This window comes from Neovison vison, chromosome 13, assembly GCF_020171115.1.
Source record: "Neovison vison isolate M4711 chromosome 13, ASM_NN_V1, whole genome shotgun sequence".
NCBI lineage: Eukaryota > Metazoa > Chordata > Mammalia > Carnivora > Mustelidae > Neogale > Neogale vison.
The window spans coordinates 18,314,932-18,329,423 of NC_058103.1; the positions used below are offsets into that span (position 1 = coordinate 18,314,932).

General features: G+C 39.4%; 1 pseudogene; it reads right to left on the reverse strand.

Moving 5' to 3' along the window:
• Window positions 1–2,566: 2,566 nt before the first annotated feature.
• LOC122894471 overlaps window positions 2,567–14,492 on the reverse strand; it is a 112,095-nt pseudogene continuing 100,169 nt past the window's right edge.

Below are 14,492 nucleotides of genomic sequence, written 5' to 3' on the forward strand. Positions count from 1 at the left end.
AGATTTCCATTTGTTTCAAATCCTTGCCAGCACTTGGTATGGTTTCTCCTTTTAATTTTAGCTATTCTAGTGAAAGGTAGGAGTATCTGGAGGTTTTAATTTGCATTTTCCTGATGACAGTGATGTTGAACATTTCATTTGTATATCTTCCATTTATAGTCTTTCTTTTGTGAAGTATCTGTTCAAACCTTTTGCCTTTTTTTTTTTCTTCTTAAAGTTGGCCTCATGCCCAATGTGGAGTCCATTGCTGGGCTTGAACTCACAACTCTGAGATCAAGACCTGAGTTGAAATCAAGGTACTTGATTGGATGCTTAACTGACTGAACACCCAGGTGCCCCTTTTTTGCCTAATTTTTGTCAATATTTTATTACTGAGCTATGAGGGTTTTTAATACATTCCAAATAGAAGCCTTTTGACAGATATATGTATTACATATATTTTTTTTTCTATTTATGGCTTGCATTTTATCTATTTTTTGTTTGTTTTATATTAATTCTGTCTTCCAAAGAATAGGATGCTTTAATTTTGACATAGTTTAATTTATCAATTATTTTTCCCCTTTCAGAGTAAGTGCTTTTTGCATATTGTCTAAGAATTATTTGCTTATATGTAGGTCATAATATTTTCCTCCTATGTTTTTTCCTGGAAGTTTATAGGTTAGCATTTATATTTAGGACAGTGATCAATATTAAGATAATTTTTGTTTATAGTGTAAGGCAAAGTTCAAGGTTATTTTCTTCCTGGGATATCCAGTTGTCCTAGCAACATTTGTTGAAAAAATTTTCCTATTGGATTTATTTGGCATTTTTGTCAAAAATTAATTAACCATATATGAGTGGGCCTTTTTCTGGACTCTTTGTTCTGTTCCATTGATCTATATGTCTATCCTATGTTAATAGCACACTGTCTTTATTATTGTAGCTTTATGGTGAATCTTAAAATAGTGTAGTTCTTACACTATTTTAAGATGTAGTGTAGGAGGTAGTCTAAGTCCTCCAACTTTGTTCTTCTTTTTGAAGTTGTTTTGGCTATTTTAAGTCCTTAACATTTACATACAAATTTCACTATCAGTTTGTCAATTTTTATTAAGAAAAAAACCCAGTGGCACTGTGATGGAGATTACACTGAATCCCGGTACGTTGGCAGTATCGACATCTTACTAATATTGAGTCTTTCAATCCATAAACATTGTATATATCTTTACTTATTTAGGTCTTCTTTAGATTTTTCAGTAATTATTTTGTCATTTCTGTGTAGAGATTTAGCACATATTTTGTTAAATTTATCCACAAGTATTTTATGTCTTTTGGTTCTATTGTAAGTGGTATTTGTGGTAGCCAGCCTCCAGGTTGGCCTGAAATGCTCCTTCCCTCCTAGTATTCATGCTTGTGTATAGTATCCTCCCCTACCCCCCACACATACATTGTACTAGAGTTGATCTGTGTGACCTATTGAATATGGTGGAAATGATGGAATGCCACTTCTGAGACTGGGTAATCAAAGGCATTACAGCTCCTTCTTTGCTCTCTTATATTGCTTGTTCTGGAAGACATGGGAGCAGCACTACTGAAAGGTCCAATGTGGACCTCTCCGTGGAGAAACTGAGACCTCTATCAGCAGATGTGAATGAGTGATCTTGGAAGTAGATCCTCCAGCCCCAGTCAAAACTTCAGATGAGTGCAGCCCCAGTTGGCATCTTGATAGCAACCTTCTGAGAGATGCTGAGCCATGCTACCCCTGAAACTGCTCCTAGATTCCCGACTCTCAGAAATTATGTGAGATAATAAGTGTTTGTTGTTTCAAGATGCTAATTTGGTAATTTGTTATGTAGCAATTGAGAACTAATATAGTATTGTTTCTTTTAAATTAACGGTATCTATTTTATTTCAATTTCTAATTCTTTGTTTCTAGAATATAAAAATTCTTTTCTTTTTCTAATATAGACATTGTATCCTGTGTCCTTGCTAAAATCAGCTCTTTTGCAGATATTTTAGGCTTTTCTGCATAGGCAATCATGTCATCTGTGACAAAGACAGTTTTACTTCTTTTCAAATCTGCATGTCTTTTATTTATTCGACTGCCTTATTAAACTGGCTAGGATTTTTAGTATAATGTTGAATAAGATGGTAAGAGCAGATATTCTTGCCTTGTTTTTGATCTTGAGGGGAAAGCAGTTCAGTTATTTACCATGAGTATGATGTTAGCTGTAGATTTTCCAAAAAATGCTCTTTATCAGGTTGGGGGGAAGTTTTCTTCTGCTCTTAATTTACTAAGGGGTTTAACCCCCCCAACTCTGTAGTTCCTGTCATCAATACTAGATTTATAGTTTTATTATAGTAACAAATACTTGTTACAGTTAGATCTACACTCATACACAGAATTACTATACTTAAATTGATATAGAACAATATTTACATTTTAAAGTTACACTTTTGAAATTAGATGATGAAGAGCAGCTTAAGTTTTACCACACAAAAAAGAGCACATAAGACAAAAATAGAGGTGGAGCAAAAATATAACTATCTGTTCTTGAGAGAGAGCATGTGGAGACTTTTTGTCAGAAAGCTACGTCTTCTCAATCTGATTGTCCAAATCATTAAAATATGGATAATTCAGTATCATTTTTCCAGAAACTTGTTTTGTGGGATTAACCTGTTAATGTGCTGACATTTTTGAAAGCAAATCCAAGCTATTTTCAACCAAGTTTATGATATGGGATGCTAGACTTCCTGGTTTCCACTTGGGAAGTATGCTCTTAACAGTTTTATAAAGATTCCACTTCTGGCCACACTTCATTACTGGGGGTGCCCAAAGCTCTGAAAATCCTAAGGAGTTGATCAATTTCTGAATCCCCATGGAAAAGTGACTTATTAGTTGCTAATTCTGCAAATAGAATATCTGCACTCCAAATGTCAACAGGACCTGTGAGCTGACCCCAGCAATACCTCTATGCCAGTGTTATTACTTCATGGACAATATATGCTCCTAGGTATTCCAGAAACACTGGCAAGGTCGAAACCAGCCAACTTAATTATCCCTTTCTTGTCAATAGATTTTGAGGTTTTAAGTCTCTGTGAAGAGCTCGTCCAGAGTGACAAAACAACATCCCTTGTATGATTTAGCCCAAATAAGTCTTAATATGTGAAGAATCCATGAACTGACTAGGAGGGATAGAATCCAAGTATTTCTCAAGAACCAAGGAATTCAGAGATGTGATACAAGCTGGAATCCTGTATAAGCACATCTTGAAGACTAACTATATTTAGATGACAAAGTTCTTTAAATAGAGAAATTTCTTGAATTGTGGAACTCTTGATGAAGAAACTCTTCGTCTTTACTTTCTTGTCTGATTTTGTTCATGGCTACCACTTGACCTATAGTTTTATGTCTACCCTTGTACATGACTCCATAGATATTTTCTCCAATTTTTTCAATTTTGGTGTTATATTTTATAGTTATCTAATAGGTGTGGTGAATCCTGGCTTATTATTCTGTGATGGTAGTCTTGGGCAAGTTGGGGTCATAGTGGAGGCAGTTGTGGAAGCTTCCTTGTCTGTGGCTTTCTTACACTTTTGAGAGCCTGAGAATTTTTATTATGAATCATTTTCTAATAATCCTTCTGAGTCTGTTGAGATAAGCATTTTTTAAAAAATTTTGTTAAATATGCTAAATTTCATTGATTGTTTAAAATACTTTAAATATTTATTTATTTGAAAGAGAGAGAGAGGAAGCAGGGGGAAGGGTAGAGGGAGAGGGAACAAGCAGGCTCCATACGGAGTGGGAAGCCTGATGCAGGGCCTGATCCATGACCTTGAGATCATGACCGGAACCAAAATCAAGAGTTGGATGCTCAATTGACTGAGCTATCCAAGTGCCCCCAGTGACTGAGATTTGAACCTTGTGTTCCTGAGATAAACCCCACTTGGTCATCATACCTGAATTACTCTTAAAAATATTTGATGAATACTTTTTACTTTTTTATTATTTGAGGCATATATGCATTTTGTGCAACTTCTCAAAGAAATATGTGGAGAAGGGCTAGAATCTCTTGGCTTTCTCCCACATTCAGTCAGCTATGGACTTTGGAGTCTGTGAAAATAGCTGGTATGCAGCCTAGAGCAATGGCAGTCTCTCTTTCTCTGTCCTCTATCTTGTTTTGCATTTTTCCACTCACCTCTCCTCCTCTAATCTAGACTGGGACAATCAGATGACAAAAGAGTTCTACTTTATTACACAAGTGCAGGTAGGTATTTATAGTAGGGAAATGGACTGAATGAGTTAGCTGCTAAAAATAGAAGGTCTGACTTAATCCATTCAGGAAGATGTGGCCCAATGCATTTAGGGATAAAATAAATCAGTTCAGATCTAATGTTCAGAAAAAGTAGCCCAGATTGGGATAGTTGGCTTCTCATGAGAAATGATATAGATTTTTCCAAATGGGCAGCAATGGTGGGGATGAGCTTTGCAGGCAAAAGGCTTGACCATTAGCCTGGACATCAGAAGATCTTCAAATACCAATTTTCTGTCAATGTAATGGTTGACGCTCATTCATTTTCCCCACATGTGCAGGTTCTTTGAATGAATATCAAATGCACAGTATTTATTGAGCACTGAGTGCCATGCACCATGCTATACCCTTCTCATGCTATTTTGTTTAGGTCTCACAACAACCCTAGCATATGCTCTCCATGCTGCTGATAGACAAAGTGAGGCTTAGTTAGGATTTTCCAAAGCCATGTTGTTTGTGGATAGAAGGTTGAGATTTGAACTCATTTGGACATAGAAACTGAGTCTTCTGGTATTTATGCCGTCCTCTTGACATTTTATTCTGGGTTGTGCACATATAGGTCCTCAGCTTGTGCTTGTTTATGGTGAAGACTTTCTTGGCTCCCTCTCTCTTTTATCTCTTCCTACCTTGAGTTCAACAGCCTACTGTGCTATTCAACTTCACATCTACCCTATGTCATCTATTTTATCAGTCATTTTGGAATGTTAGTTCCAAAAAAACCCTACCTTAACCATCATGATGGTCTTAAAAAAATAACTGTAAATTCTTTGATACTCCTTCTATTGAGAGTTGGGGTCTGTGGCTCCCTTCCTTGCATCTGCTGTTTTGACCACCCGAGCACTGCCAAAGTGACACTGCATGACTCCTGCAGGACAGTAGGTCATAAGAAGCCATGCAGCTTCTTCTTTGTTCTCTTGGAATGCTTACTGTCCATGCTGTGAAAAGCCAAAGCCATATGGAGAGGCCCCATGTGTGGACGCACTGGTCATCAGTCCCACTGAGTCCAGTCCTTGGTTAGCCCAGCCCAGGTAACAGACAGATAAATGAAGAAGCCATTGGAAGTGGATTCTCCAGGTCTAGCTCTTCTGGTTCAGTGTTTCTGTCATCCAGATGTTTGTTTCCTCAGTAGAGGCCCCAGACATCATGGAGTGGAGACATACCATTCCACCAGGACCCTGCGTGAAACCCTGACCCTGAGGAGTGTAAGGAATATTGTTACATTTTAATGATTTGAGCTACTCTTAAATCATACATCAAAATCATATGGTGGTCTATCATTCATAATTATTATTTTTAAACTTTTTATTTACCTATTAATTTTAATTTTAATTCCAGTGTAGTTAACATACAGTGTTATGTTAGTTTTAGGGATATAATAGAGTGATTCAGTAATTCTGTATATTTACTCATTGTGCTTCATGATGGGTGTACTCAATCCCCTTCACCTGTTTCGCCCATCCCCCCACCCACCTCCCCTCTGGTAACCATCTGTCTGTTCTCTAGAGTGAAGCATTAGAAATTATTTTTAATCTACCAGCTGACAGCTCAGTTGGGTCTTCCTTGGATTATGTGGAAACTGCAATCCACTGACTTTTTCTGTCACCAAGTTTTGGAGTAGCCTGTTACATATAAAGAGCAGCTAGAATATCCAAATTCATTCAACTAGATGGTGAGTTTTAAAAACAGAGACAATGCTGGTTACTTCTCTGGAAAGCTTCTTGACATCCTATTCAGCCCTAAGAACATCACTTCTGTGTAGTATGTTTATGTATTGAAGAAAGGGAAGAAGGAGGAGGTTTTTCATAGCAGAGGTCTTCAGATTTTTTTCCCTTGAGTATCCCTTGAAAGAATTTGGAGAGACAATGTATGCCCATGCATATTCTTATTTGATATCTACAGTTTCCCATTATAACTTTACATAGTTGCAAAAATTGTGATTTGGGGCATATTGTAAATACTGACATTTAAAAATAAACCTTTGTTTGCTCTTTCAAGTTCCCAGTGAAGTCTAAATATCATGTGATTTGATACTACTCTGTTCCGTTTACAGATACCCAAACAAGCTTTTCTTCAGCAGTCAGACATTTTTACATCATTTCTTTTCTCCTTGACTCATATTTTCATTCCACTCTCCCCACAGAACTTTATCCTAATGTAATAAATTTTTATTCTTGAAAGTTTTTTATTGATTTCAGTATCATACTTCTTTGCAACAAAAACATACATATAAATTGAAATAGCATTTAAAAACATTTCATGTGACTAAAAGCCTTTAAGTATTGAAACATTTCTTCTGGATTGAATTCTCATTATAATTATTATTACTATACAGTTGAGAAACAACATAAATATATATTTTTATGTACAATTATTAAACACAAAAAGTGAAATGCATTAGAAGTACATCTATATGAAGTGGATGGGATTTTATAAATTTTTTCATCTACCTGTAGGTGAATATTACTTATTGCTAGAATGGGACAATTATAAATACAATAGTATTTTTTGTTTGTTAAGACAAATGTTGAAAAGATTCACATGAGTACATGGAAAATGTTGTTCATAAAAGTAGATGGAAATATAAGGAACATTGTTGCATTTGAATTGAGTACTTCCAACTAAGATATTAAAAATCACATAGTGATCTATCATCAGAAATTATTATTTGATGATCTGTCAGCTGTCAGCTCAAAAGGTCCTCCTTGGATTATGTGGAAAATACCTGACTTGGGTAAAAGCATGTAACTAGACATTTGAGTTACTCACTTGCAAATGAATTTGCTATCCTCTCATTATAGATATTCACATCAGAATGTCTATTTACTCCCTCTGTTTGGAGCCCTGGAAGTTTATACTCCAGGTTTGGGATGAGTGAGAACTGTGCCTTTCTTTTGGTAAGTGGGAGAAAGTCTTGCCTGAAAGAGAAGGTGGGTGGGGAAGGAGAACTCTCTTGATACCCCAATGCAGGCAGATCAATTTTAGGGGAGTCTGCTGGAAAACAGGGTTTGGAAATTGATCCTCATACATCTATGCTCCCAAACCAAGTCCTTTTTGTACTCTTAAGAGTATGTGTACCTGAATTTGAAGACCACTGTTCCAAAGACTGCTAGAACCATAGCAGTGTTGACACTTTTGGATGGATAGGTTTGCCAGAGTTTCTTCCAGGGTATTGGCTCTCAGTGGACTGCTCTGTGCTAAGTGCTTTATAGGGAACATGACACTGAGTCCCGAGATCAACCTGCTGATGAGGATGCAGGGGTTGAAGGAAATAGCAGCCACCGAGTACCAATGCTAGGATTCAAGCCCCAGCCTATGGGTTTATAGTGCCTGAGCTCTTTAGCTGCTGTGTTAAACGGGGTAGCACAGTGGGCATTGTGAGCACAGCTCTTTACAGAAGCTGCTTCCTGGACTGCTGTTGCTTTTAGATTTGCCTCCACCTTGGCAAGTTTCTTCAAAGCAGGTTCTTAATGTGCATGGCTGGACTGCACTGCCGGAATTTCTGATTTGGTAGATCTAGGTGAGAGGCATGCGTTTCTAACAGGGTTCCAGGTCTGGGAAGCACACTTTGAGAAACACATATCTAAAGCATGTCCATCCTCATGGGAGAGATCCCATTTCTAACACATTTGGGGACTGGTATTTTTTTCTTTTAAATGTCATTTAGGGCTGAGGTTTTTACCTGCCTAGAAGTGAGTATGTATAGCTGTGTACATTACATGGTTATTCCGATACCAGAAATGACTTTGGAAAAACTTGTACTGTAGAAATTTTGGTTGGAGATTTTTTTTTAAAGATTTTATTTATTTATTTGACAGAGAGAGATCACAAGTAGGCAGAGAGACAGGCAGAGAGAGAGAGAGAGAGAGGGGAAGCAGGCTCCCTGCCGAGCAGAGAGACTGATGTGGGACTTGATCCCAAGACTCTGAGCCAAAGGCAGAGGCTTAAGCCACTGAGCCACCCAGGTGCCCATGACTGGAGATTTTTTTTAAAGTGATATTACCCCAGTTGTGTTACAGAAGGATATACATAAGTCCTCTGGGTCTTCGCCCAGTTGTTCTCTCTTTCTGGATGGAATGTCCTTCCCCCATTTTTCACCCATTGGTTCAATCTTTCAGACTTATCTCCAGATACTGTCTTCTCTCCAAAGCTTTCTGGCTGAGTTAAGTACCTTTACTCTGAATTCCTCCAGCCCCACATAGGATTTTATAGAATGATCTTGCTTAAGTGTTATCTCTTTCACTGGATGATAAATTTCATACTAAGTGTTCAATAAATAATAACTAGCCAACATTTACCATGTGCTAGGCATTTGCTAAACACTTTGTATATAATATTTCATTAAATCCTTGCAACAACCTTATGAGGTAGATACTTTTATCATCTCTATTTCACAGCTGAGGACACTGAGGCACAGAAAGCTAACTTAGCCAAGGGCATATTAGTCAGGGGCATGTCCCTGTGGTTCAGGACTGACCTGCAGGCTTGCAGCCCCCAAAATATCGATCTGTGAGCTCATGAGCTCACCTACATCAACAGAACGCCAGGCCCTCGGTATGTGTGGTGACAAATGCCAAGTGGAACAGATGCTCCATGCTCTGTATTCTCTCCCTTGTGGTAGGCTCCGCAAGGAGCCAGAACGTGTAAGTCCCCATCTGACTAGCTAGCACAAGCTCAGACCAGGGGAGTTGGTAATATGGGCCCAGTCTGTGGGGGCCTTGGGTAGAGACAATCCATTGCAGCAACAAGGATGTTGCTATGAACATCGGGTCCATCCTTGGGCACTATTGCTTCGCGGATAAAAGCAGGTTCAAATTCCAACTCTGCCACTTGCTAGCGATGTGATCTTGGGCCCCCTCATCTGAATAAGACGTTGATAATGATGGAACCTATCTCAGGGGCTTGTTGTGAGGGCTAAATGCATGAGCATAGGTAAGGAACTTAGAAGTGTGTTAAGTATATAACAAGAACTGTGGAATCATTTTGTCTCAGTGCCCCGTGTAACCCTGGCATACAGTAGGGGCTCAATGCATATTTTGGAATTAATGAGAAGTATATGGATGATTAATCTGACTAGAACTTTGTTAGAGTCTACCAATGTTTACTTGATAGCAGTGACTTTCAAAAAAATTTGACAGTGACCTACAGTAAAGATATACATTTCAAATTGAAACTACTACACATGTGTATACATAGACACACTTCATGGAAATAATACTTACCATTATTATATGTGATACATTCTTATATTTTCTATTCTACTTAACTTAATAAAATACTGGAGCCCCCCGATACATTTTACCACCTCCTAAGGAGAAAGGGCTGGCAGTTTGATAAATCAACTGCCTTAAGAGACTTTCCTCTTAATGGACATATTCCATCTATGGATATGTTACATGAGGCAGATTTTCATCTTTGCCCTGACTGCAGAAGACAGGATCATTTTCTCATTTTCAAGTTCTTGGGTGGCTATATTCTGGTCAAAAGAGACAGTTTCTCCTGTTCTATGGCTGGACACATCTCTCCTCTCTCAGCTGGGGCTGGCCTTGAGGATTGTGCTTCTTTCCAGGGCCAGTAGCCTTCCACGAGGCTACAACTTTCTCAGGACTGGAAGGGCTGAAGCTGTGGCCTCAAAGAGACTGTGTCAAAGGGTTCGTGTCATTTGAGCAAAGTTTGGATTTGGCTAAGGAAATGCTGTCTTTCCTTTAAGGTCTCTTGGTCTTGGTTTGAACCCTTTCACCTAAGGTTGACCCGTGCCTGCTGTGGGGAAGGTCTTGGTCTTCCCCTACTCCTGGGATGATCAGGTGTAATTCACCACCACTCCTCCTCCTGACATGGGCTATGGGCTCTTGGGTCTTCACCAGTTCTATACTGGAGAAGCCTTTTGCTGGCATTTAGCCCATATTTGTGAGTTTTTGGTGGCTGCAAGGGGTGGGCAGGAAAGTGTGTTTTGCTGTTGGAGAACAGTGATGGGGTGGGCTGGGCTGAGGTGTGGTTGAAGGAGAGGGTAGGTGGAACAGACTGTCCAGATTTCCAGCTGCTGCTTTGGGTTGCGCTTCCCTTTCCGGGTCACTCTCGGTTTTTCAAGTGAATAGTAAGGGCTGTATCCTTGGGAAAATTTTGTAGCCACCATCTTGGTTCTTTTCAAGGCTTGTGTATAAATCCTGCATGTGATACTGGTTCAAGACCCAGGAGAGGAAAAGACATGGTTATAGGGCCAGGGGAACTTAATATATCAATGATAATGCTAATAACTCCTGCTACTACTTATTGAGGGTCTCTGAGCTTTGCCACCTGTGGATTCTGCCTTCTAACTCTGCCTGGAAACTGTGTCTCTGCTCTGTAGTTGTGCGCATGATTCATCTTTGTTGTTCAAGCATTTTAAACTCTATTCCATTGTTTCTCGGAAATGCTAGGGCTAGCCTTCCCAAACCACGGCCATTTAGGGCTCCTATTATTTCTGGCTCGAGAAGGTGCATACCTCCATCTGTCTCCCCACATTCTTTTTGTCCTTCTGTTCTCCATCATTTTTCTAAAATATTAGTGTTAGTCTATTCCCCCAAAGACTTGGTAATGCAGACTCTTTCAATTTGCTGATTTTGCATATGTTCACATTTTCCAAGTATTCCCTAGACTATTTGTTTTCAACAGTTATTTTTTGCAAAGTCTTCATTACTTCTAAATTGTTTAAATGTGTTTCTTGCCCTCCCCCTCTTCCCTTTCTGTACTTCTTTTATTCTAGCAGTGGGTCTTACATTTTTGGATCTCATGGAGTAGAAGTTAAAAAAAAGAGAGAGAGAGAGACAGAAAGGGTAACTTACATAGGATTGCTGTCTTTTTATTTTTCCAAATAATGATAACCACTGTTTACTTTACCATCACTTCATAAAAGAAGTTGCCCAGTGGAAATTCAGTAGCTATTAATTGCCTTTGTGGATATATGGTCTCACAGAAGCTCTGTTTCCTCCCTGATTCCAGTTCACTACAATCTTTTGGGCGCCTGCCGTGTGCTCAGCACCGTGGTGGACACAAAAGAGGGATTAGACTTTTGCCTTTATCCTCAGGGATCCCACAGAGGAGACAAGACAAGCAGCTGTGTAGGACTATAACTTTTGTGTCTATCTTCCCCATGAGACTGAACTTCTTAAAGGTAGAGATCATATCCTATGTCTCTCTGTCCCACTGTACCAGCGTGGTGTCTGACACATCATACGTGGTCTATCAATATTTGCTCACTCAGAGTGAATTACAGGACAATGAAAGGTCAAATACGCATAGATGTTCAATGGTAGTCAGTCATGGACCAATACTAAGGGTGCTGTACCATGAATTGTAGGATAGGACAGGAAGGCAAGCGTTTGCAGCTGATTCAAAGCGACAGGAAGACTTCATGGAAGGGGACAGTGAAATATGACATGGGCCCTCAGGAATGAGCAGAAGTCACATGACCTGGCTGTAAGCAATGGGAAAGTAGCTTGAGCCCATATGATAATCTTCAGGAGAGGTTATATCTTTGTTTTGCAGGCTTATTGCTTATTTAGAGTTTATTTGGCAGCATAGGGGTGGCGATAGACACCAAAGAACCATTTAGGGTAGTGGTTCCAAACTGGAGATGGTGCACCCCCATCCCCCAACCTCCACCCCAGGGGATGTTTGGCAATATTTGGAGACATTTCTGGTGCCACTGGCACAACTCTGGGCGTATGGTACAGGCTAGGGCTGTTGTTCAACACCTTACAATGTACGGGACAGTCCTCTTGTCCTATGAAATAATTGGCTGGTCCAGAATGTCAGCAGTTGTTGTAGTTTAGACCCCTGCTGTGGGGTGATTGATAAGGAATAGGAAATACATACGGTGCTGTCAGTAGGTATTTATGACCACAAGCAATGCCAGGGAGTATGGGCCCTGCTGTGACGGGGTAATACCTCTCTCCTCTCCAAGGAACTTCCCTCTGCTGGCCGTCTCCTATTACACTTCTCTCCCTGACATGCATTGCCAGAGGTCCTTCTTCTCTCTTATTGTGCCCTCCCCCTCTTTGGCCTGATAGTTCCTGAACTTCTACTGGCTCCCTGCAAGTCCAAGAGCTCAGAGCTACCCAGGAAACTCTGGAAGGTTGTTTGTGCAAGAATAGAATTTGGAGCTGAATCCAAGATCTCTTGGCCCAAGATAGGTCTCTACCTTCATGTCGTCTAACCTACAGTCCTTGTGTTAAGCTTCATGGTTATGTACTTATTCAGAGGATATTTTGGCTTTCTCCCATTTCTAACCTGCTAAGTCCAAGTTAGGCTTTTTTCCCCCTCCTTTGGGTGCCATAGTGACATTTGTTTACCTTAGAGGTGACAATAGGGTATAGAGAGTATATATTACTGTGCCATTAATTTTCTGTATGTTAGTAAGTACCCTTCGAAAAAAAGAGTTCATGGTGGAATTGAGAAACAAACAAAAAACCAACCTAACAAACCAACCTAACAAACAAAACCCAAGAGCATGGTTGCAGAGAAAGATTCCTGGTTGCTGGAGGATGGGTAGGGAGCAGATCAGGGTGAGTGAAATGGGTGAAAGGAATTAAAAAATACAAACTCCCAGCTCTAAAAGAAGCATCAAACGGATATAATATGTAGCATAGGGTCTATAGTTAACAACAGTGTATTGTATATTTGACAGCTCCTATGAGAATAGATCTTAAAAATTCTCATCACAAGAAAAATGATTGTAATTACAGATGGTGATAGAGGGTAGCTAGACTTATTGTGGTGACCATTTCACAATATATACAAATTTCAAATGACTGTTGCACACCTAAAACTAATATAATGTTATTTGTCAATTATATATAAATTAAGTTTAAAAGTTCAGAAAAAAAATTTCAGTGACCACTTATGTCTAGGAAACCACCGGGTTAAACAGACATTTTATTGTAAGACTTCTTTATCATCCATACGGACATTTTGAATTTCTGAGAGGAAGACATGGTATTCTATATTCTCAAACTTAACTGACCATGGGACACCTTTTATATAGCACAAATCGACACTTAGTTTGGGAATCCCAACCTCATGCTTCCATTATTTGTCACATGGTTCTGCAATTTGTTGTTGACATGAATGTCTTTCCTACTGGACTAAAATCACGGAAGACCTGGATGGTGTCTTGTGACGTTTGTATTTTCAGTTCTTCCCCCAATTTCTGGCACATCATGGTCCTCAATAAATGCTAATTGAATAAATCAATGGGTAATATATATAGTGCACCTTGCACAGTTTCAGTGAAAGCTAGTTCTTGCCTCGCTCCTTCTTTTATTCGTTCTCAGTGGATGAAAACGTTTTGGAAGACATAGGAAGGAGTGGAATGGGGCGGTGAAGTGATGGTGTCTTTGACCTTGACATTTTGATTTACTAAAAAGACTGCATGAGGATCCACACTCCATGCATGTGACAGTTAGCCAATGTGCCTCTGAGACTTGCTTAAGCAAGGGCTGCTTTTTTGTTTGTAACTTCATACCACAGAGTAACATTGGTTAAGTCTCATCTGGAGCATTCTACTCAATTTGGGAAATCAACTGTTAGGAAGGAGGAGATATTGGTTTCGTTAACACCCCTAATCCTGACTGCTTCTTGAAACGACTATCTAGGAGGGTAAACAAGACATTCACCGCTGATGAGGGTCTTCCTGGAAGGGTCCTGGAGATCTGGATATCCCAAATTATGATAATGGTGAAGGAAATGGCGTTGGGTACAGGGACACATTTTAACCTTCTGAAGAGCAGCATATGTTATAAAGAAAAATACTTAAGTGGGTAGGAGAAGAATCCATGAAACAAGATGGGATAGGGAGGGAGACAAACCATAAGTGACTCTTAATCTCACGAAACAAACTGTGGGTTGCTGGGGGGAGGGGGGTTGGGAGAAGGGGGGAAGGTTATGGACATTGGGGAGGGTATGTGCTTTTGGGTAAATTGGAAGGGGAGATGAACCATGAGAGACTATGGACTCTGAAAAACAGTCTGAGGGGTTTGAAGTGGCGGGGTGGTGGGAGGTTGGGGTACCAGGTGGTGGGTATTATAGAGGGCACAGCTTGCATGGAGCACTGGGTGTGGTGAAAAAATAATGAATACTGTTTTTCTGAAAATAAATAAATTGGAAAAAAAAAAAAAAGAAAGAATTCTGGGAGAAATTAGTAAAAAAAAAAAAAAGAAAGAAAAATGC